Below are 23,057 nucleotides of genomic sequence, written 5' to 3'. Positions count from 1 at the left end.
AGTCATGTAAATTAACTAAAAGGTCATTACTTTTAAGGGTAGATTAACATAAATTATAAATATCAACAATAAAAATAGAATTCTCTTTTCCTCAAATCATATTCATCTTTTAAAAACAAATGGTGTGTATCAAAAAATGGTATATATAAACTCACAGTAATAATGCTGCTCTAAAATCTTATCCAAAAATTTCAATAAAAATGTATTTACATCTAGCTAAATTAGTTAACAACAAAGGCAAACACAGAAAATTCTCTTCTGCATTCTTGATAAAAGAATGATGAAAAGGCACTTTAACCAAAGAGGTTTTGTTATTTGTGCAAAGTAAATGAGCAATGATAAATCAGGTTTTAAACTAATTTAACCAAACACTCTTATTCTCAGCATTGCTTTCCTTTAACTGCAGTGAAACAGCACCAAATTTTGCCTAGTGCTGCTGTCCAAAAAGCCACATCCTCTTGGTCTTGATTCTATGATTTTTCTGTTTCAAATGGGTTTTATACTCCTACTAACACCATAACATCTAAATGCCATCTAGGGAGACATAAAGCAACAGTAATGTTCTCTCTAACATGTAGTGCATTATTTTTCTCATCCTTTCCCTGGAATAAGAATTGCATTCAAATTACAGTGCTTGAGTTGATATGTGGTTTTGTTGAGTTTGCTACCATGCTATGATGCTAAAGCTCTTCTATTGAAGAGGTCCAGGCAGCTTCTGCTTTGAATAGAAAAGGGCGTTGGGTCATTAGTTACAGATCTGACTTCCACATTCCCTTCTTTAATTTTACCAAAAATTTTTGTTGTCATACTTAAAAGTATTTCTTTAAAGGAGCTAGATCTAGACAGTTATCATTCACAAATGTCTATCTGTATGACAACTTCAAAACAATTATTTACTTTCTTATTTTTCTTCACATTTCTGCTGTTTAATGTGAAAGTTTTTCCCATCAAAACAATTTTTCTTTTAGATTCTGAATTTATTATAGTGTCACTTCTAAACATCATCTGACAAAAGGAGGGGGTTTGTTCCCAGACAAAGGCTTAAAGGAAAATTCATCAAAATTACCTAAAATTTCCTCTTCACTTGTAGAATCAGTGACCACTCACCCTCTCAGTGAAGAACCTTGTCCTGAAATCCAGTGTAAACTTCCCCCAGCAAAACTTCATTCCATTTCCTTGTGTCCTGTCACTGGTCAGACACAGGTCTCTGCTGCCCCCTTTGTGGAAATTGTAGACTGCAATTAGGTCACCCCTCAGCCTTCCCTTCTCCATGCTGAATAAACCAAGTGACCTCAGCCACTCCTCCTAAGTCTTGCCTTTGAGACCTTTCACCATCTTGATTGTTCTCCTCTGGAGACACTCTAATAGGCTGATGTCCTTGTTATTGTGAGGCACTCACGGGATGCATCCCCAGGTCCTTATGGAACTGGCAGATCAAGTGGCTAAGCCACTAGCCATCGTATCTGAGAAGTGATGGCGTTCTGGTGAGTTCCCACTGACTGAGAAAGGGGAAACAATCCTTAGGTTTTTTAAAAGGGAATAAAGGAAGACCCAGGGAGCTACAAGCCATTCAGCCTTACCTCAGTGCCTGACAAGATCATAGAGCTGATCTTCCTAGTAACTATGCTAAGGCACATGAACAATAAGGGGGTGACTGGTGACAGCCAACATGACTTCACTAAGGGCAAACTGTGCCTGAAAAATATGGTGGCCTTCTATGATGGGGCTACGACGTTGGTGTATAAAGAAAGAATGACTGACGTAATCTACCTGCACTTGTGCAAAGCATTTGGCAATGTCCCATGTGATATCCTTGTCTCTAAACCAGAGAGACATAGATTTGATGGATGGATGGAATGGTTAAAGAACTGGCTAGATATTTGCACTTGAGTTGTGGTCAATGGCTCAATAACCAAGAGGAGATCAGTGACAAGTGGCAATCCCCAGGGGTTGGTATCGGGGCCAGCATGGTTTACATCTTTGTCAGTAACATGAACAGTGGGACTGAGTGCACCCTCAGCAAGTTTGTGATGACACAGAGCCATGTGATGCAATTGACACAATGGAGAGAAAGGATGCCATCCAGAGGGACCTTGAGAGGTGGGCTCAACAAGGCCAAACGCAAGGTCCTGCTCCTGGGTCAGGGCAATTTAAGTACAAATACAGCCTTCAGAAAAAAATCTGGGGAATATTGGTTGATAAGAAGTAGTCTAGCAATTTATGCTTGCAGCCCAGAAAGTAATATTTGCCTCTTTCATGACAGAAAGCTGAATATCTGTGATTTTTCCATATAGAATTTTCCTATCAAATTTTCAGTGCTAGTATCTCATGTTCCTTGAAAGGTATTTGACACTGATGATGCAGAAGTCTCAATATACCTTTATAGACATAAGTAAGGCAGCAGGGTTTCAAACTCATTCATACTAATATATAAATTCATTGAAATGAAAGTCAAGAGAAAAGCCATTTCTCAGAGGCTCAACTGAGCATTGTCAGAGATTTGGCTATCCTCACACTTGCAGATTTGCCAGAAAAGCAAAAACATTGTTCATAATGCTGACAGTCCTGGCGGTTTTGGGGGTCTTGACTTTTTTTTCTTCAGCAGCATTTTGGCCAGCCCTAATCTATACTGTTTGTTTTCCCTATGACTGAGCTAGATATCTTGTTATAAGCATGCAATGATATATCTGTCCCTAACCACGAACTGACAGGGTTATCAGTCACAAAATAGCCCATATTTGAACTGAGTGAAAATGAAATACACATCACTGAGCAAAATCTCTTCTATGTTCCACTTTAGTGGTTTTATCATTCTTCAGTTTGATTGACCATTCATTGAAGTCAGTGTAATAAATGAAAATCTCTCTGGTTTCCATATTTTTTCTTTATATTGGTAGGTCTCTAATTTAACTAGGTAATTGGTGACTTATATGCTTATTTTTTCCCTTCACTAATTTCATATAAGAACATGACCTCCTTGGTGGCTCTGGAGAATACATCCATTTATCACATGTACTATGAAGAAATTTCCAGCTTTCTATCCATATTTTTTGCTAACAGGCCTCCAAGTTAATATGAAACTGCCATCCAATGTGTTCTGTGACAATGGCAAACTATCAAATGAGAAAATTTCTGACTGAACTTTGTGAGAACAAAGAAGACAATTATCTCTAATCTAGTCTGTCAAGTTCCTGCTTGGAAATATCTCCAGCCCCTGAGGACTGATAGTTTCCTAATAATGCTTCAAATCAACAGGGTGCAACTGTTCAATTCATGGTCTCTACAATGCATTAGACTTTCAGAAGGAAAATGCCGGTTCAGTTCTAATCTATTCTTAACTGCAATAATAACTATACGCCAGCATTTCAAGTACAATTAATATAACAGGAAAAGATGAGACTATATTAAAAACCTTTGCCTTGACTACAATAAAAAAACTCAAATTAAAAACTGTAAAGATTAAGAAAGCATAACAGTAAGGACCCTCAGAAACACTCATATTCCTCAAACACAAAAAGAAGATTTTCGCGTATTTCACTCTAAAAGAAGACCTAGTAGTTGCAACTGAAATACAGAACAGAGATGGTTCTGGAAATGAAGAATGCTCACCAAAGTTAAGTTCACTATCTTTCTCTACTTGAGCACATGCACATGAGATAATTTCCTATGATACTGAATGCAAAATAAAAAGGAAAGTATTTACCTTTTACTGATTTGCTCTTCGAATTATGTTGTGATGATATAGGAGAAGTTTCAGGTCTTAAGCTAAACTTATATTACAAGAAGAGTCCAGAGAAAGTAACGAGTTCAATACCTATTCACTTCAAAGTTAATGCTAAACTTAGAGACACTGTGGATAAAAATGCAAATTTGTGAAGTCTAATGAGACAAAAGTCTAAAATGTCCTGTAATTAGCAAGATTAACAAGATTCAGGACATCACACAGACAAGTCGGTCTAATTTTATTCATAGAAACACTCTTCTTACATCTTTCTCCCAACTGATCAATCACAGTATCAAAGGCCAGACTAGAGTCATTGTTAATGAAAAATATATACAGAAAAATCCTGCAACCCTAAAAACCTGGGAAAAATAAATTCCATTCCCAAGATGCTGAATAATCCTGTCCACAGAAACTGATAGAATCCATGAAAACAAGAAAACTGTTAGCAATTAAAACAGTATTAAAACAGACCAAAAATCAGGGAAATGCTTCAATAAAGAACATAACTTCTTGCTGTGCAGCAGTCTATCTTACTGTCTTCCCAGGTAACAGAACCTTAATCACAACACCCTATAAGGTGGTAAATGAACAAGTAAGACAATAGCTCTTTGCTCATTTAGCTCCAAGCAGTTTGCGTATTTAGTGCCATGAGGCGATAGCTGCTCATAGATTAAGTGGTTTAGCATTATTAACAGGGTTGGCTCTCTTCTAGAAGCACCATCTTTTATATAATCCTTCCACCCATCCCCACCTCCACCCTCAAAAACCCAAAGTCTTAAACTAAAGCATTAACTGCAAATTCTACTGGGAGAATACCTACACAGACTTCAACATTTTGAGCAGTCTACTTGGTCTACTTGCCTCACCACATGAACTTTCCTCCATTAAACATTACACAGAATGTGCTTAACTTCATCCTACATGAATTCCATAGACTGAAGCCTTCATCCTAAAAAAAAAAAAAAAGAAAAAAAAAAAAAAAAAAAAAAAGAAAAACCACAAAAAAGGCTTGGAGAACTGTGAGCTAAAGCATGCCTAAGTTGATTGCAAAGAAAACCTACTTTGCTACTCTTATACTTACTTAGGTGGAGACGCTGAGGACTAGATGAAACAATCTCAACTGAACTATTGCCAGAGGGCTCACGCTCAGGTAGCCTACACAAATCAAAATCTGTTGCAGATATTTCTGCCTTTTCACTAACAAAAGAAGCTCATTTACCACTAGAATTTCTGTTTGAGGGGGGTCCATTTCATCCCCATGAACACTGTGAGAGAGCTTTCAGACAATGATAACCCCTAGCATATACTGGAATTGGATTTCATTTATCTGCATATTCATGGGTATGAATAAGAACAGACTCAACTCTTGCAAAGTTAAGGCACTTCTGTATTAAGAGAGCTCTTCAAAGAGGTACGACTTCAGCTGGATTATGCACACAGAGACAGATCCTTATGCCCTTCTGGCGTTTTTCCTTTTAAGACCTATTCTGCTTTCAAAATATCATGTCTTTTACTCGGGACTAGGTTCTTTTAAAGGTCTTCCTGCAGTACTCGGCACTGGTGAGGCTGTACCTCGAATCCTGTGTTCAGTTCTCGGCCCTTCATTACAAGAAAGACTTTGTGGTCCAGAGAAGAGCAACAAAAGCTTGTGAAGGGTCTGGAGTGCATGTCTGATGACGAGCAGCTGAGGGAACTGGGGTTGTTTAGCCTGGAGAAGAGAAGGCTCAGAGAGACCTTACCGCTCTCTACAGCTACCTGACAGGAGATTGTAGAGAGGTGGGAGTCAGTCACTTCTCTCAGGTAAGAAGTGATAAAATTGCTGAGGTGAGTAGCTCAAGAGAGGACGCCTTCAACACCGGAGCAGGGAGGAGATCAGCGTCCAGGAGCCTCTACTCAGAGCAGCCAGAGCCACTGAGGGAGCCTCAGGTCCTTGACAGGACTTGCCCAGGAGCCGGCAGCTCAGCTGACGGGAGCAGGGACTCACAGGGGGCGGAGCCACGAGGAGCGGCACCAGCTCTGACTGGTTAAAAACCTGCCCCTGGGAGCGCGAGCGACCAGGGCGGGCAAACAGGGCGGGTCGAGGCAGTTCGCACCGACAGGCGAGTGGGATGGTGAGTACTCGCCGTATGACCAGGGCCCCGTCTGGGAGCTCTGCTCTGGCTGTCTCGGCGGTGGCCAGCGTAGGCACCCAGACAGAGCTGATGAGAGGGGAGGCTGCACTGCAATGCTCAGAGTATAGAGAGTGTCTGCACTGGTCTCCTGAGGGAACGGTGTCAAATGGGCAGGGCTGCACTCGGTGCTCCCTGGTGGAGGTCCTCCTGCAGCAGGTGGCTGAGCTGCAGGATGCTGTTAATAGGCTGCAAGATGTCAGGGAAGCTGAGAGGAAGCAGGACTGCCTCCTCCAGGCCCAAACTGTGCAGAGATCTCAAGCGTCCCCTGAAGCTCATGGAGGAGCGGAGGAGGCTGTCAACCCAGGAAGCTGGGAAATAGTAACAACAAAAAAACAACAAAAAAAAGAGGAAGAGGACAATTGAAAACAAGGGGCTTCCTCCTAAAGCTGTTGTCCCCACCCAGAACCGCTTTGCTGTCCTGCAGGGGGCTAAGAAGGAAGGGCACTTGCACCAGAAACAACCAGCTGGTGCACTGTTAAAGAAGATCACTACTGGTGCTGCCAGGAAAAAGAGGAGGGTCATAGTGGTAGGGGACTCTACTTTGAAAGGGACAGAGGCACTCATCTGTCGGCCTGACCCGGTCTCGAGGGAGGTGTGTTGCCTACCTGGGGCACGGATCAGGGATGTCGCAGAGAGGCTGCCTGCTCTAGTGAGTCCCACGGACTATTACCCACTTCTGGTGATCCATGTGGGTGCTAGTGATGTTGATAGCAGTAGGCTGGAGAACATAAAGAAGGACTACAGAGCCCTGGGAGAGGTGGTTAGGGGCTCTGGAGCTCAGATTGTCTTTTCATCAATTCTCCAGGATACAGGGGAGGACCTTAAAAAAGCTAGGAGATTGGCCAAGTTAATAAATGGTTAAAAGGATGGTGCCATAGTCAGGGGTTTGGGTGTTTTGAATACGGGACCCAAGTTAGTAGGCCAGGTCTACTGGGGGCTGGTGGAGCTGATCTGACAAAGAGGAAGAGTGGTTTTGGTAGGAGGCTTGCCAGGCTGGTCAAGATTTCTTTAAACTAGATGTGTTGGGGGAGGGGGCATTGTTTCATCCCAACACACCCAGTCAGTTGCCAGCACCTACAATAAATGCTCGGAGCGATGCAGAGATATTCCAGCCGCTCCAGCCAATGAGCCAGCTTCATTTGGAGCTCGGCTCAGATGCCTCTGTACAAACGCCCGTAGCATGGGAAACAAAACAAGAGGAATTAGAGATGTGTGCACAACTACGGGAGTATGATATAGTAGGCATAACAGAAACATGGTGGGATGACTCCTACAACTGGAGTGTTGGAATGGAAGGTTACAGGCTCTTTAGAAAAGACAGGCCTGGCAGGTGGGGAGGGGGAGTTGCTATTTATGTTAGGGATAGGCTGGAGAGTATGGAACTGTGTCTGGGGATGGGTGAGCAGTCGACAGAGAGTTTGTGGGTCAAGGTTAAAGGGAGAGCAGCGATGGGAGACATTACTGTGGGGATCTGTTACAGACCGCCTGATCAAGAGGAATCTGTGGATGAAGTGCTCTATAGGCAGATAGGAGCAGCCTCATGCTCACAGGCCCCTGTTCTCATGGGAGACTTCAACCACCCTGACATCTGTTGGAGTGAAGGTACAGCCCAGCACAAGCAATCCAGGAGGTTCCTCGATTGTGTGGAAGACAACTTCCTTCTGCAAGTAATAGAGGAGCCGACAAGGAGAAGTGCTATGCTTGAGGTTGTGAATGCTCCATCCTTGGCGATGTTCAAGGCCAGGTTGGATGGGGCCTTGGATGACATGGTTTAGTGTGGGGTGTCCCTGCCCATGGCAGGGGGGTTGGAACTAGATGATCTTAAGGTCCTTTCCAACCCTAACTATTCTATGATTCTGATTCTATGACAAGGGGAAATGGCCTCAAGCTGTACCAGGGAAGGTTTAGATTGGATATTAGAAATAAATTTATTCACAGAGAGTGTGATCGGGCATTGGAAGAGGCTGCCCAGAGCAGTGGTGGAATCACTATGCCTGAAATTATTCAAGGATTTATAGAGAGAGATCATGCATTTTATAAAATTAAAAAAACCACACATCTTCTTCATTATTATAACTGATTTGCTAATTGCCAAGAACCAGACTTTGAATATGCCAAAGTCTATCAACATTTCCAGTAGCTGTCTAATTTACATTGGGGGGCAAATAATAGGTATTGCATATTGCATTAGGTGTAAATTAATTTCAGCATAAAGCCTGCCTTTTTGCTCATACCACACTTATTTAAAGAAGATGAGTTTTACTGATGATATGCATTCACATGACTTTTTGCCTGTTAAGGAAATTCTAACTCTTACAGATTATGTGCAGAAATTGCTGGTGAGCAGGAACATACCAGCAGTTCTTTACTAAATAAAACTGCTATTGTTTTCATCTTTAAAACATAAGGTATAAGTTCTCTCAGCTCCCACACATCCACGACAAACCCTATGCATGAGAAATTAATGAAACTTACTGCACCATTTCAACTGTCTAAATGATAATAGTAGTTGTGAAGATGTATAATCCCTATCTAAAAACCCAAGAGTGGATGTCAGTCTATAAAAAAAACATTGAATATATATAAAGTGTACTTTATAAGATTAGAAACAACTGTTTGTGAGTGCCAAGAAAACACCATTGTTAATGTGTTTGTCAAAAGGAGAAAATTCATCATAATCATTATCCCAATTTCTAGCAGCTCCTGCTGTGCTCCAGAATGACACCAGACAGAATAAGCTGTAAGTGTGAACAATCATGTCTTTGAATGAAGCATGTCAATAATTGGCTGAAAGGTAATACAACTGATGATACTTTTTCCTGCTTTTCTTCCCTTTTTTGCACAGCACATCAAATCTGAGCCTTTGCACACATCAAGTCAGACAACAGACGAGCACTGAAAAGAGCAAATATAAAATGGACAAGCTTTCCACACAATTTTTGTCATTTACTGAAAGAGTTATGTAAAATGAGGATCTACTATAACAGGAAGTATGCAGTTAAATTTAACTATAATAACTTCTACCAAAAAAAAAAAAAGGCACTCAAACAAGTACTATACAATTTTTGCAACATAACTTTAAGTTGAAATTTTAATAGGCACTGATTTGTTTTTGCAAGACACCTTTATTTCTATAGCAAATGTGAAGGTAATATCATACTTTTTTGCTTCAAATATGGGGTCACTTCTAAATCAGAAACTTACCACTGTCACTTCCGTTTGACCTACACTTCTGCAATACAGTAATAAATAGGATAATAAATATAGCAGTAAGTGTGCTAATCTTTTTTAAGATAAAAATGTGTGTTTATATCTGGGTTGTTTGCAATTCAGACATAGTCTTTTGCATTTATAGAGCTTAAATTTAAAGGAGTACCCAAAAACATTCTATTCTAATCACCAGCATATCATAGTACTCAATTTTATTTGTACTGATTTCAGAAATGCAAAGAAAAGAAATCCTAATCTGTAAGGAAACCGACTGCCCTGAATGAAGTATTAAATACAAACCTGCTTCCTGTATTTATTTCACATATACACAAACATATACAAATTAGGTATGAACTGACAATGTGCTACTGCCTTCAGGGACTTATATTGGCTAACATCTGGCTATCTACATTTGATTCTGTATTAAAATATGACTACAGTATAATTGATTTAGGAAAAACTGCACTGCACTCAACATGCTAATTCTATCCATTTATTCAGGGTTTTTATCCTCTTTCACGTCCCACAACATTGCTTGGAAATACGATATATAATCCCCTTCTGAGACTCAGCATCAATGTCCACCAGTCAGAGAAAGTTCCAACTCCAAATTCCATTCTGAAAATTACAGGGGGTTGTTCTAGTACATTATTTGTTTCAGAAAGGAAGGGTTTTTTTCTGAGCTTTTTCTACCTAGATGCTGGCAACCACTGCACTGAGGTAACGACTATTTGGACGAGAGGCATTTGCTACCTTGCACTTCAGTTTGGTGACAATCTATACCATAAGTAATTTTTGAGAAATTTCTCATGAGATGTCAGATACACATGCCAAAGGCTAACTTTTTGTGTGTGTGTGATTTGTGGCTTATATTTGCATGTTTTTGTATTTAATCTATACTGCAGGCTGTCAAATGAAAGCTGTAACTCAGAATTAGCACTCTGAAGAACTAAAATTCATTGGAAAAGCTGAGAAATCAATTTAAGGTTCCACTGTCATGAAAGTTGTAAGTTTATCTTTCAAAACAAGCTTCACTAAACCCCAAAAACATAATTTTACTGTTTTTTAATAAGTCTTTCTTGACATATACCTAGGCACATTTAGCCTACTTATTATAGAATCATAGAATCATAGAATAGTTAGGGTTGGAAAGGACCTTAAGATCATCTAGTTCCAACCCCCCTGCCATGGGCAGGGACACCCCACACTAAACCATGCCACCCAAGGCCTCATCCAAACTGGCCTTCACCACCGCCAAGGATGGAGCACTCACAACCTCCCTGGGCAACACGTTCCAGTGCCTCACCACCCTCTCAGTAAAGAATTTCTTCCTTATATCCAATCTAAACTTCCCCTGTTTAAGTTTGAACCCGTTACCCCTTGTCCTGTCACTACAGTCCCTGATGAATAGTCTATCCCCAGCATCCTTGTAGGCCCCCTTCAGATACTGGAAGGCTGCTAGGAGGTCTCCACGCAGCCTTCTCTTCTCCAGGCTGAACAGCCCCAACTTTCTCAGCCTCTCTTCATACGGGAGGTGCTCCAGTCCCCTGATCATCCTCGTGGCCCTCCTCTGGACTTCTTCCAACAGTTCCATGTCCTTTTTATGTTGAGGACACCAGAACTGCACACAATACTCCAAGTGAGGTCTCACGAGAGCAGAGTAGAGGGGCAGCAGGATCACCTCCTTCGACCTGCTGGTCACGCTTCTGATGCAGCCCAGGATACAGTTGGCTTTCTGGGCTGCGAGCGCACACTGAAGCCGGCTCATGTTCATTTTTTCCTCAACCAACACCCCCAAGTCCTTCTCTGCAGGGCTGCTCTGAATCTCTTCTCTGCCCAACCTGTAGCCGTGCCTGGGATTGCTCCGACCCACGTGTAGGACCTTGCACTTGGCATGGATAAACTTCATAAGGTTGGCATCAGCCCACTTCACAAGCATGCCGAGGTTCCTCTGGATGGCATCCCTTCCCTCCGGCGTATCAACCGAACCACACAGCTTGGTGTCATCGGCAAACTTGCTGAGGGCGCACTCAATCCCACTGTCCATGTCACCGACAAAGATGTTGAACAAGACCGGTCCCAACACTGATCCCTGAGGGACACCACTTGTTACTGGTCTCCAGCCGGATATCAAGCCATTGACCACAACTCTTTGCGTGTGGCCATCCAGCCAGTTCTTTATCCACCGAGTGGTCCACCCATCAAATTGATGTCTCTCCAATTTAGAGACAAGGATGTCATGTGGGACAGTGTCGAAGGCTTTGCACAAGTCCAGGTAGATGACGTCAACTGCTCTGCCCCTGTCCATCAGTTTCGTAGCCCCATCATAGAAGGCCACCAAGTTGGTCAGGCAGGATTTCCCCTTAGTGAAGCCATGCTGGCTGTCACCAAGCACCTCCTTGTTTTTCGTGTGCCTTAGCATGTCTTCCAGGAGAATCTGCTCCAAGAGTTTGCCAAGCACAGAGGTGAGACTGACTGGTCTGTAATTCCCCAGGTCATCCATTTTCCCTTTCTTGAAAATGGGGGTTATATTTCCCTTTTTCCATTCATCGGGAACTTCACCTGACTGCCATGATTTTTCAAATATGATGGCCAGTGGCTTAGCAACTTCATTTGCCAGCTCCTTCAGGACCCGCGGATGGATGTTGTCAGGTCCCATGGACTTGTGTGCGTTCAGGTTTTTAAGATGGTCTCGAATCAGATCCTCTCCTACAGTGGGCCTAGGGTCTTCATTCTCACAGTCCCTGCGTCCGCCTTCCAAGACTTGGATGGTGTGGTCAGAGCTTTTGCCAGTGAAGACCGAAGCAAAGAAGTCATTAAGAACCTCAGCCTTCTCCAAATCCTGGGTAGCCAGTTCTCCTGATTGCTTCTCCAGACGGGGCCCACGCTGTCCCTAGTCTGTCTTTTATTCATTACATACCTATAGAATCCCTTCCTATTATCCTTAACATCCCTAGCCAAGTTCAATTCTACCTGGGCCTTAGCCTTCCTCACCTGGTCCCTAGCTTCCCGGACAGCATCCCTGTATTCTTCCCAGGCCGCCTGTCTCTGCTTCCACCTTCTATAAGCCTCTTTTTTCCTTTGAATTTTCCTGAGCAGCTCCTTATCCATCCAAGGAGGTCTCCTGGCCCTCCTGCTGCACTTCCTTCTAGTTGGGATGCAACACTCCTGAGCTTGGAGCAGGTGATCCTTGAATAACAACCAAGAGTCTTGTGCCCCCCTGCCCTCTAGGGCCGTATCCCATGGAACCTTACTAAGCAGGCTCCTGAAGAGGCCAAAGTCTGCTCTCTTGAAGTCCAGGGCAGTGAGCTTGCTGCACACTCTTCTCACTGTCCCAAGGATCTCAAATTCGACCATCTCGTGATCGCTGCAACCAAGGCTGCCCTGGAGCGTCACATTTCCAACCAGCCCTTCCCTGTTGGTGAGCATGAGGTCACGCATGGCACCTCTCCTTGTCGGCTCCTCTATTACTTGCAGAAGGAAGTTGTCTTCCACACAATTGAGGAACCTCCTGGACTGCTTGTGCCACCTTCTGGACTGTTTGTTGTTGGGCAGTTGATCTTCATGACCTCAGGGCAAACTCAGGAAAGCGCCCCCCACCCTGTTGGAGCAGGATTCCAGCTCTGTCTCTCTGGCCTTTGCCCAAGCGATAATGAGCTGTCAGTTCCTTCTGCCTTTTGAATCATTTTGAAACACACACTAAAAAGGATCGGTTGACCACCATACCTGTTCCTGACTACCATTTCTTTGCATGCATTCTGAACTTCACCGTTACCTTACTAGATAGTGCAATAAGGACATGACATGAGTCACATAAAGTTAATGCCAAGGACCTGCTTGTAGCAACTGCTTTTCACCCTTCCCAGAGCTTTGTCTGCTCTACATCCCTTGACACTTTCTCTCTGTTTGTGTAGATAGGTTTTTTTCTCATCTGAATTAACAATTACTAGAAGCCATTCAGAAAGGGAGAACAAATAGTTAATATGCACTCCACTATAATTACCTTCCACAGGAGTTTTTCATATCAAAACTGTTTTCTTTTCCTTTACAAAAAGCATGGATAGACTCAAGGGAACAAAATATGGTTCTGCTTTCTTCACCTTTGTACATAGACATAGCAGCAATTCTGTTTAGGGTATGAGAGTAGAATGACTTTTGCTAAGAAACCTAATTCAGAGAGAGAAGCTATTTCTACATATTTTCTGTACCTAAGACCAGCTGCGTACAGTGCCAAAATATGTAATCACCCAACAATCAGCACCCCGCAGAGGCTTCTTTTCAACCTCTGACCCTTTTTTGGGGAAGAATGTGATTCAACACTGCAAACATTTTCCTGCCGTTGGAATGGCCATTTTGACATAAAGGCCCCAGAAGTTCACAACTCTTTACACATGGACCAATATGTTCTCAGAAATATTAATTTTAGTTTGAGAGACCATGAATCTATCTTTTCCCTTGGGATAGAAAACACCAGACATATAATTATATGCAAATATTTAATATATAGGCCTGCTTATGACGAACTTCTGTTTTTTGGTCTATGCATAAATACTTAAGCATTCAGTCAGGGCCTTTGTCACAATAATGCAGTAATTCTGCCAAACCTTTTTTCCAGATCTTGTTTCATGCACATTAGTTCTCAATTAGAATGGGACTAGTCCTAAATCAAATATGTCTATGTCAAGAAAGAATAGTTTAGGGTTCATGAATACTGCATTATATAAAGATACAGCTAAAAACTAGGGCTTAAAATTACAGAATCATAGAATAGTTAGGGTTGGAAAGGACCTTAAGATCATCTAGTTCCAACCCCCTGCCATGGGCAGGGACACTTCACACTAAACCATGCCACCTAAATGCCACCCAAGGCCTCATCCAACCTGGCCTTGAACACCGCCAAGGATGGAGCATTCACAACCTCCCTGGGCAACCCATTCCAGTGCCTCACCACCCTCTCAGTAAAGAATTTCTTCCTTATATCCAATCTAAACTTCCCCTGTTTAAGTTTGAACCCGTTACCCCTTGTCCTGTCACTACAGTCCCTAATGAAGAGAAGATGTGGATAAGAAAGGATTTGTTCAAAACAGTACATATTTCATGTTGACTGTAGAGAAGCCTGTCTCCTGCTGATATGAATACCAGGCTGCAAACTTATTTCTGATCAAGTTTAGTAATTAACTTTAGTAGTAAGTATGGGGCTTTATCAGTTTTAAGAGTTTTTTCCAACCTCAGTGATTTTCATTACGTGGTACAGAGGTCAGAATTGATTTTTTTAAAATTTAAAAAGGTGACATTCTTGCATTTTCCATGAGACTGCATCTAATGTAGGATTGTTCAAATTTCTTTTTATATAGTTTGACTTGAAATACATTGAATTGTTTCTAAAAGGATTCTCTGTTTTTATAAAGGTCATGAAAGCACAACAAAGGATAAGTATGTCATCCTTGTTGGATATGTGAATGTTATTGCTTTATTCTACGTAATTTAATCATCAAACTTATTCATCTCATGAGATGGTAATTTTCCTTCAAGTGCAATTATATTTCACAGTATGCCTGCTGATTAAGCAGAAACAGAAATAATTCATCAGAAAATTACAAAAAGAATTAATCATCACCAACATGTAAAGTAAAAATTACAATATTCAACAGCCACTAAATAATTAAATCTCTCCATTTCCAAATGTATCCACCAAAGATTAATAGGAAGCATGTACATATGTGCCAATAAAGAATAAAGATTATATAACCATCCATTCAGGGTTTATTGTGCAAGAAAGATGGGTAATCTATTGCTTGTTTCTTTACAAAGCACTGTTCTAATTGATGATGTAGAAGACAGCCACTTGTAGTATAAATATGTATTTTATTGCAAATTGTGTTTCAGCTTGCAACATTAAAATCCTAAAATGGAAAACTTAAAAGAGGGTGTTAAAACACAAATTACTGTTCTTAGCATCCTAAGTGACAGGTCCATAGAATACCAAAGTCCCAAAAAATTTCATTTCAAAAAAAAGCCTGAACTTGCAAGTATATGTACATATGCACCTCTGTTATATTTCTGTTAGGCTACTCACACTAAACATGCACAAAAATCTTTGCAGGATTCAGGCCTAAAGCTCTATTCCCTCAAGTCATTATATCACTTAGATGTGGAAATGTCTTCACTCACGGCAAAAGATTTATAAATCAGAGGAGCCCAGCACTATATTCAAAGTCCCTATTAGAGAAAGCAAACAAAACAGTTGCTACAAGATACTGAAGAATTCATTCAGATTACAAACTAAAATTTCAGATTCCCAACAGTTTGTGTTTCAGAACAATATTCATTTAAACATACACAAACCGAAATGTCTTCAGGCATCCTGAGGTTCACTATAGTCTTGATTCTGTTGCTGTAGCCTGAATCAGATAACTGGCAGATACGACATAGAAATAAGGACAACAATATCTTCAGAAACAATGTGTGATACAAAACTAAGTTTATAATCTTGCAAATGGTCACTAACAATGCATAGCATACAAGTGCTGTTGAACTGTGTGCCTGTTCAGACCCCAGAGGAAACAACAGCAACGGAGACAACATGGTGACATAGAGCTCCCCATCACAGGTTGCTAATACTTGAATATAAATGAAATGTACAAATGAATTATGTCAAGTAGCTAAAAATACTATGAAGAAGTAGAGGAAAAATATAGAAATACCAGCTCAGCTGTAGCAATGGCTTTTTGTTAATGATATACAATATTTGTCATTTGATTCTGGAGACTAAGTAAGGCAGAATTCTATGAGAAATAAAATGCAATGAGCCTGAAAGCAAATCTTGGAGATGGAGTAAGATTTTGTGACCATCAGCAATTATGCATCTTATTTTACTCACATATATAACCTTTTTGCACGAGATATATCTGTTAACCTCTGCATAGTTAATACATATCATATGTTTCTGATTCCCCTTAAACAGATAGTCTCTCATCTTCCTTAACAAAGAAGTTCTTAAAAGCTCTGAAAGTAACAAAACCAGTAATTCTCAAGGAAGAGTGAAGCAGTAAAGCAGGATAAGTTCATCTCACACTGACTAGATACTACAGCTAAATATAATCACAAGATTGGAAAAATCACATAGAAGAGATTAACTAAGTAAAAAATCAACAAGTTATCCCCCAAAAGAAGTAAAATAGTATTTTCACTTATGAAGCAAATATGAAACTCTTGACTTGACAAATAAATATGTCATAATAACCATTGGGTGTTACAGGATGTTGTTTCCTGTGTAAAAACATACGATACACAATCAGATTTCTCTATCATAAAAAGTTACAGAACAGTTTTGAAGTAAAACTTTTGAATGGAAGGTGTACTTCCATTCAACACCTGTACACAAAATCTGAGCATTTACATTTGGTATAATCAAATTAAATTAGTATAAGATTGGATCAGGTATTTCAAAGAGCAAGAGATATTTTTACTGGAAATATCATGAAATCATAGAATGGTTTGGACTGGAAAGGACCTTAAAATCATCTTGTTCTAAACCCCCTGCCATGGGCAGGGACACCTCACACTAGACCATGTTAGCTAAGGCTCTGTCCAACCTGGCCTTGAACACTGCCAGGGATGGAGCATTTATCATTTGGGCAACCAGTTCCAGTGCCTTGCCATCCTCACAGTAAAGAACTTCTTCTTTATATCTAACCTGAACTTCCCCTGTTTAAGTTTAAACTCATTACCCCTTGTCCTATTGCTACAGTCTTTGATGAAGCAACAACATTAATCATAGAATCATAGAATATTAATAACATTAGAACATAGAATCATAGAATCATAGAATATTAATAACATTAGAACATAGAACATTAATAACATTTTCCATATCAGTCACTGGTTTTGTACTTCATTTCAATGTTTTGATTGCATTTTTAACAATAAAAGTTCAAAATTTAATTAAAAATTTACACATGTAAAAAAATGGAACCAACAGTGTTCACTGCTACGGTATGAATTACAAAAAAATACATACAAAGTATTAAAAGACTGATATAACTGTGATGTGATGTGGCTGAAGGTACTTGGAATCCTACATAAATTTGGCTGTGATTCAGAAGTTGACATCAAATACATTTATTTCAAGTCAAGCACAAGTTTTGCACTGTTAAGCAAGTGTGTGAAGTATCAGTAATATTGGTTAGAGGAATAGAAAGGGATCTTACCCAGTGGAAAGATCAGAGAAGATTAAGCCGCATCGTGCAGATAAAACCAGAATGTACTCATAATCTATAGATTCACAATAATCTGTAAGCAGTGTAAAAATAAGTAAATTACTTACTTAACAAAAAGCATTAAGTTCTGCCACATATAGTAATCTGAAAGTTACTAATTCGTATCATCTGCTGTAGCTATTCAAAATTTAAAGTGACACTATATGTAGCTATCACAACCCATATCCTAAAACAAAAAGAAGCAGTTCTACACTATGTAGCAAATGTGTACAGTACTCATTTGTGAAAGAATCAGTGCTCCATACCCAAACTCTTTCTTGATTTAACCATTTAGAAATTAAAGAAAAGTAACATTGCTGCCTAAACCGGGCCTTCTGAAAGTTATCCTAAGCTAGTTGGCTCAGCTGCTTTTATACAAAAAGGAGAGAGTTTGGAATTTCTCAGACCAAATCACTCCCATGAGATATTTATCACTTTTCATCCTTTTCTAAGATGTTCATAGCAGAAATATGGTTTCTACTATGGAAATAATAGAAATGTCATCCATGTTGTTCTGGACAACATTAAAACTTTCAGTAGTGATATTTGTGTTTTGAAAAAGAAAATAGTAGAAGCACAGTACATTTCAGACTTATAACAAAAAGAAAGGAAGGAAAAAAATAAAAGGATGAACACAAATTATTTCACTTCAAGTGGGGTTTTTTTCCACAGGTTTTTTCCACCATGGAAGTGGCTATTGAATTAGGATTTAAATAGCATCAGAGCTAATTCAAACTTCCTAAATACAAAAAAGTCAATCAAAATGTCAATGTAATCAGTCCTTTCATGAGCTTCACTGATCACCTAGCTATTTTTTCAATATCTGTGGCATACAAGTACCCATTTATTTACTTAAATAATCATCAGCAATTAGGAAGATAAGCTATATTAAACCTGAAAGGGCATTTGAAACAAATTGCATTTTTCAGTGTGATCTCTGTAAGATATCTTTGTCAGTTTGTACACTCATATGACTGTGACTTTTAGTTAATTTTTATACTAATGATGCTACAGTGTAACAAATTTAAATTGTGAAAACACCATTTATTACTATATCTTATTTCATTTGTGAAATCAGTATAAACTGTTTCTGAAAGAACCATATTCTTCTGCTAGTATAAGCCTCGTTACATATAGAGGTGCAAACTTCTTCAGAGCTCTTAATTTTAAAACTCTAAACACTTTGGTCTTTGAATTATCCACCTCCTAAATGTGGTCTTGAAACTGAGATAAGACTGGATACATTTTAAAAAATACTCATCTGCAAATGTAAAGGGAAAAAGAGGGCACTGCTGGCCTGTCCATACTTTCTGTTATTGTACATAAATTATCTGGTAGGAACACCCATATACAAAATTCCCAATGTATTTTGTTACATTTTTGTTAACAGGTTTGAATAAAATCTGCTCTATATATCAATGTTGACAGCACAAAGACCACTTTTATACCAGAACTTGAATTGAACATATGGTACTACACATTTCTGTATGAAAGGTAGTATAAACTGAAGTAGAACCCAAAACACTTATCTCTTTCCTATATCACGTAATCAGTCCCCAAGTTATACCACCCATTGTGTTACTTCCTTATATGAAAATAATTAAAATTGCAGTGCTACAACTTTGACTAATTGCATTAATATGTAACAGCCTAAACCAGAGTCTCAAGCTACATCTATACTTCTAGAAGGGCAAGCAGGAGGACTCAAGGAATTACAGGCTGTTCAGTCTAAGTCCCTGGGATGGTTATGTAGCAAATCCTATTAGAAGCTATTTCAAAAGACAGAAAAGACAAAAAGATTACTAGAAACAGCCCACATTTTGTGCTTGTGAACTTAGTTAAAGAAGATTTTTAAATTTCCAAATTGTACATTATTACAAATGCTTTGTGTAAACTCTAACCCATTGCTAACGACCATACTCATTGGGAGAATGCTTCAACAAAATACGTGCATGCTAAGATATATTAGAAATGTAGGATTTCTATCAGTACAATTAAGAATTATTTCTGACTCATTTTGGTTATCTAAAGTCACAAAATAGCCACTTCCAAGCTAACAATTATACAAGTGCAAAAAGAATCTTCCATAAATGATAGCTAACAAATTTCAATGGGAATTCATCACTCAAAGTCACTATTCATTTAATCTATACTCATTCCTTCAGCAACTTGTTCAAGATGTTTAAAAGATCAAAGCTAAAATTTTAATCCACAGATTTAAGATTTTTAATCTAAAGGACAGTTTGAAAATCTGCAGTTCTAACACCAGGTGACACAGAACCATAATGTACTATTTTCTTTTCCAGACTTCTTGACAAACGACTTCTTTTTAAATCAGCAATGACTGCACGAATAAGAAACCTTTAGCATTACCAGGCTTTCTGCAAATCAAGTTGTGAACATTTTTCCCTTCCTGTGCTGTCTTCTTTTTCTGAAATGCAAGCTGCCAGGATTTCACTTTTGTAAGGTCCTGAGAAAATAAATTATTTCAGGACTGCAAGAACTGATCTATAATGAGTGGTTAAAAGAGCAAACATCTAGAGGAACTTCACATAAAATACTATATTCTAATTCTTTTACATATATATACATACACATAAATATCATCTAACAGCACAGAGATATGCTGTCTAAATGATATTCAATAATGTATGTTCAAAATGGCAGATTACAAATTCTTATTCATAATTGCAATTTCCACTGAAGTAGTGAAAATTTCCAACACGCTTTTGAAGGTCTTTGGGCTGTGAAATAAGGCACAATTATATGCAGGAAGAGTTGAAACATACAGTTGAGCGTGGAATGGACCTATGGAAGGCTGTACAAAATGAAAGCCTATGGTTAGTAAGATGAGACACAGAAATATTCCAAAGAAACACTGTAAGCTCTATCAAGCAAAATATTTTAAAATAGTATGGGTAAACCACTACAGAAATGTACCGGCAAGAAGATGGAAAGTGTTTTCCATGCCTGAATCCAGTGAGGTAATTTGCCTTCTGTTAATTACTTTAACCTCTGCAAACAGATTTTTAACCTCATTCATTGCAGGTACAATACCACTTGATTAGTTTAATCTCATTACTATGTTGCTCAACTATCAGAACAGTTGCAGCCAAACCAAAAGAATGAAGAGCACCTGCTTGGTGTGCTGACTCTAATGAATAGTTTGTAAACTGTATCTAAGAAATAAAAGTTAAAAGACCACCTCTTGCTAAAGAAAAGCATCACTCTAAGATAAAATATTTAGGATAATTCAGTTCAATCATAAATCTGATTAATTTCATCTGCAGGTGAATTGAGTCTAAAGCAGTACACGAAGTACAGTTTACATTTCTGTAAGCACTAGCCCTTTCAACAACTAGCCTTTTCAACACCTATATTGTTTTGCTTTCTGGTGCAGCATCTAAGTCTGTATCAAAGTGGATAAGAATAATTTTGTTTCATACTAAATGGTGTTCTTGCCCTGTATATCCATATAGATGCAAAAAAAATCAATTCTTATTAACACAACATACAGCAGTCTTGATTTTAACACACACTTAGCGTGTTTAATTGAAATTATTTAATCAGTTGCATTTAAAGTATAGATAAACTTGTATAAGAATCTGCACTGTTTATTCTTTGTTAGCTGTGGCATTTCACCTAGGTGTAATTCAAGAGTACCAAAACAAGAAGCCTAATCTATTTACATTATTTATGGAGACTAGGAACCTCTAAGAAGTCAAATAAAATGATTCAGATCATCTAAAGCACACACATAAAGTGATTGATATGAATAAATCTCTGAAACAGATATATTTTGTGTAATAATATATATTTTCTAATAATATTATATATATTATATACTTCTCTGAGTCTACCTAGGTCTTACTTTATCTGATAGAGAAGTCAACCAAGACTTTTGGAAAAGATCCATCCCAAGAGAGAATCATACCTAGAACTCACTTATGTGCAAAGTAGCAAAGTAGCATGATGAAAACCCATACAGTTTAATGGAAATCCTTGTTTCCTATGATCAGATTTCTTGCAGTATGAAAAAGGCTCTCAAATATTCAATAAATACAGTGCAAACAAGGACTATTTCACTGTAAATGAATTACTCATATTCAGGAAAACAATTAAGAGTAATCAGAAATACATTAATCTTTATAACTTCTCTCTCAAAAACAAAAAAAGCCTGAGCATTATTGTATTTTACAATAGCTGTTGGTAAGACTAACCAGTTCCACTCCAGCTTAATATGCTAGCTGTGTTCAAGAGTTACTAAATGAGAATTTCAGATTTTTTTCTAATACTTGGAATATTGAGAAATTTGTAAGTTTCACAATAATTTGGACATTTACTTTAGCATTTATTCATATCATCCATAATTAAAACCAGTTTATTGCATAATTTCCTATGTACACAAATAGAAATATTAATAAGTAATTCTCTCCATTATTAAAGTTTTTTTTCTTTAAATCACATCTTCAATTTATAAGTCTACACTCTACCAGTAATAGCTGATATTCCTTTATGAGTGATTTGTTAATGAATATTTTAAAAGTCTAAAACCTGGAAAAAACCTTAATATTTAATTTTGATGTTATTTACCTATTTCTCCCAATTAGTATTATAGAATCATAGAATCATGGAATCATAGAATAGTTAGGGTTGGAAAGGACCTTAAGATCATCTAGTTCCAACCCCATGGACAGGGACACCCCACACTAAACCATGCCACCCAAGGCCTCATCCAACCTGGCCTTGAACACCGCCAAGGATGGAGCATTCATCAATAACTTATGGTTAAATAATGTAAATTCTATGACCATCAGGACAAAGCTTGTTTACTTAGGCACCAAAATAGTCAACTGCAACTGTAGAACAGTTTGTAGTAAATAGATTGAGAAAACAAGCCAGAGATAATGTGGCAAAACAATATAGAAAATTAATTTTTTATTTTAATCACAACATGTTACTGTGAGGGATAAACAATCTGAGTGCTATTAGCTCAATTTACTCAATTCCAGAAAATTAAGAAAGCACCCAATAACATTAAATATTTATTATACACTTTTGCAGTTGAATCGTATGTACTAATCAAGACAATAAATTGGACATACTCCTAACACATTTATCTGACATTCAGTCTATGGATTTTTGTAAGAAGGAAAAAAAAAAAACAATTTCCCTCTTATCATTATTACTTTCATCTTGTGCTGCCAAATATTCCACCACAGGGTTTTTTGTTTGATTTTATGGTAAATAAAGCTTTGGAAAAAATGTTAACTTGTTGAATTCAAAGTCTTGATAAAGTTAAAATGAAACACTGAAAATTACTCTGTTTCAATGCTGTCAACAAAATAAAGCTCAGAATTATTCACTGGATTCTTGGTGGGTCTCTGTTAATCAAAAAAATTATAGGGAAAAGAAATAGAAGTCTTTAAAATCAGCAACAAGCACAAATTTTAAAAAATACTGAATAACTGGAATAATTTGTCCATATAAATGGAAACCTTGCATTAGTATGAAACTAAACTAAATTTCATTCTTAGTTCCATACACAAATTTTCAGTATACCGGCAAGGATACGTTTCTTTTATTCCAAACAAAATCACCTAAAGTGTTAGATCAGCAAAAAAGTTTTAACTTCATTTCTGCACAAGACGGAACTTTAAATACATAATTAAAATTGGGAACAGGTTAGCATGT

The sequence above is a fragment of the Psittacula echo genome (genome assembly GCF_963264785.1).
Source record: "Psittacula echo genome assembly, chromosome: 4".
Classification (NCBI taxonomy): Eukaryota; Metazoa; Chordata; class Aves; order Psittaciformes; family Psittacidae; genus Psittacula; species Psittacula echo.
This window is presented reverse-complemented; position numbering follows the sequence as displayed.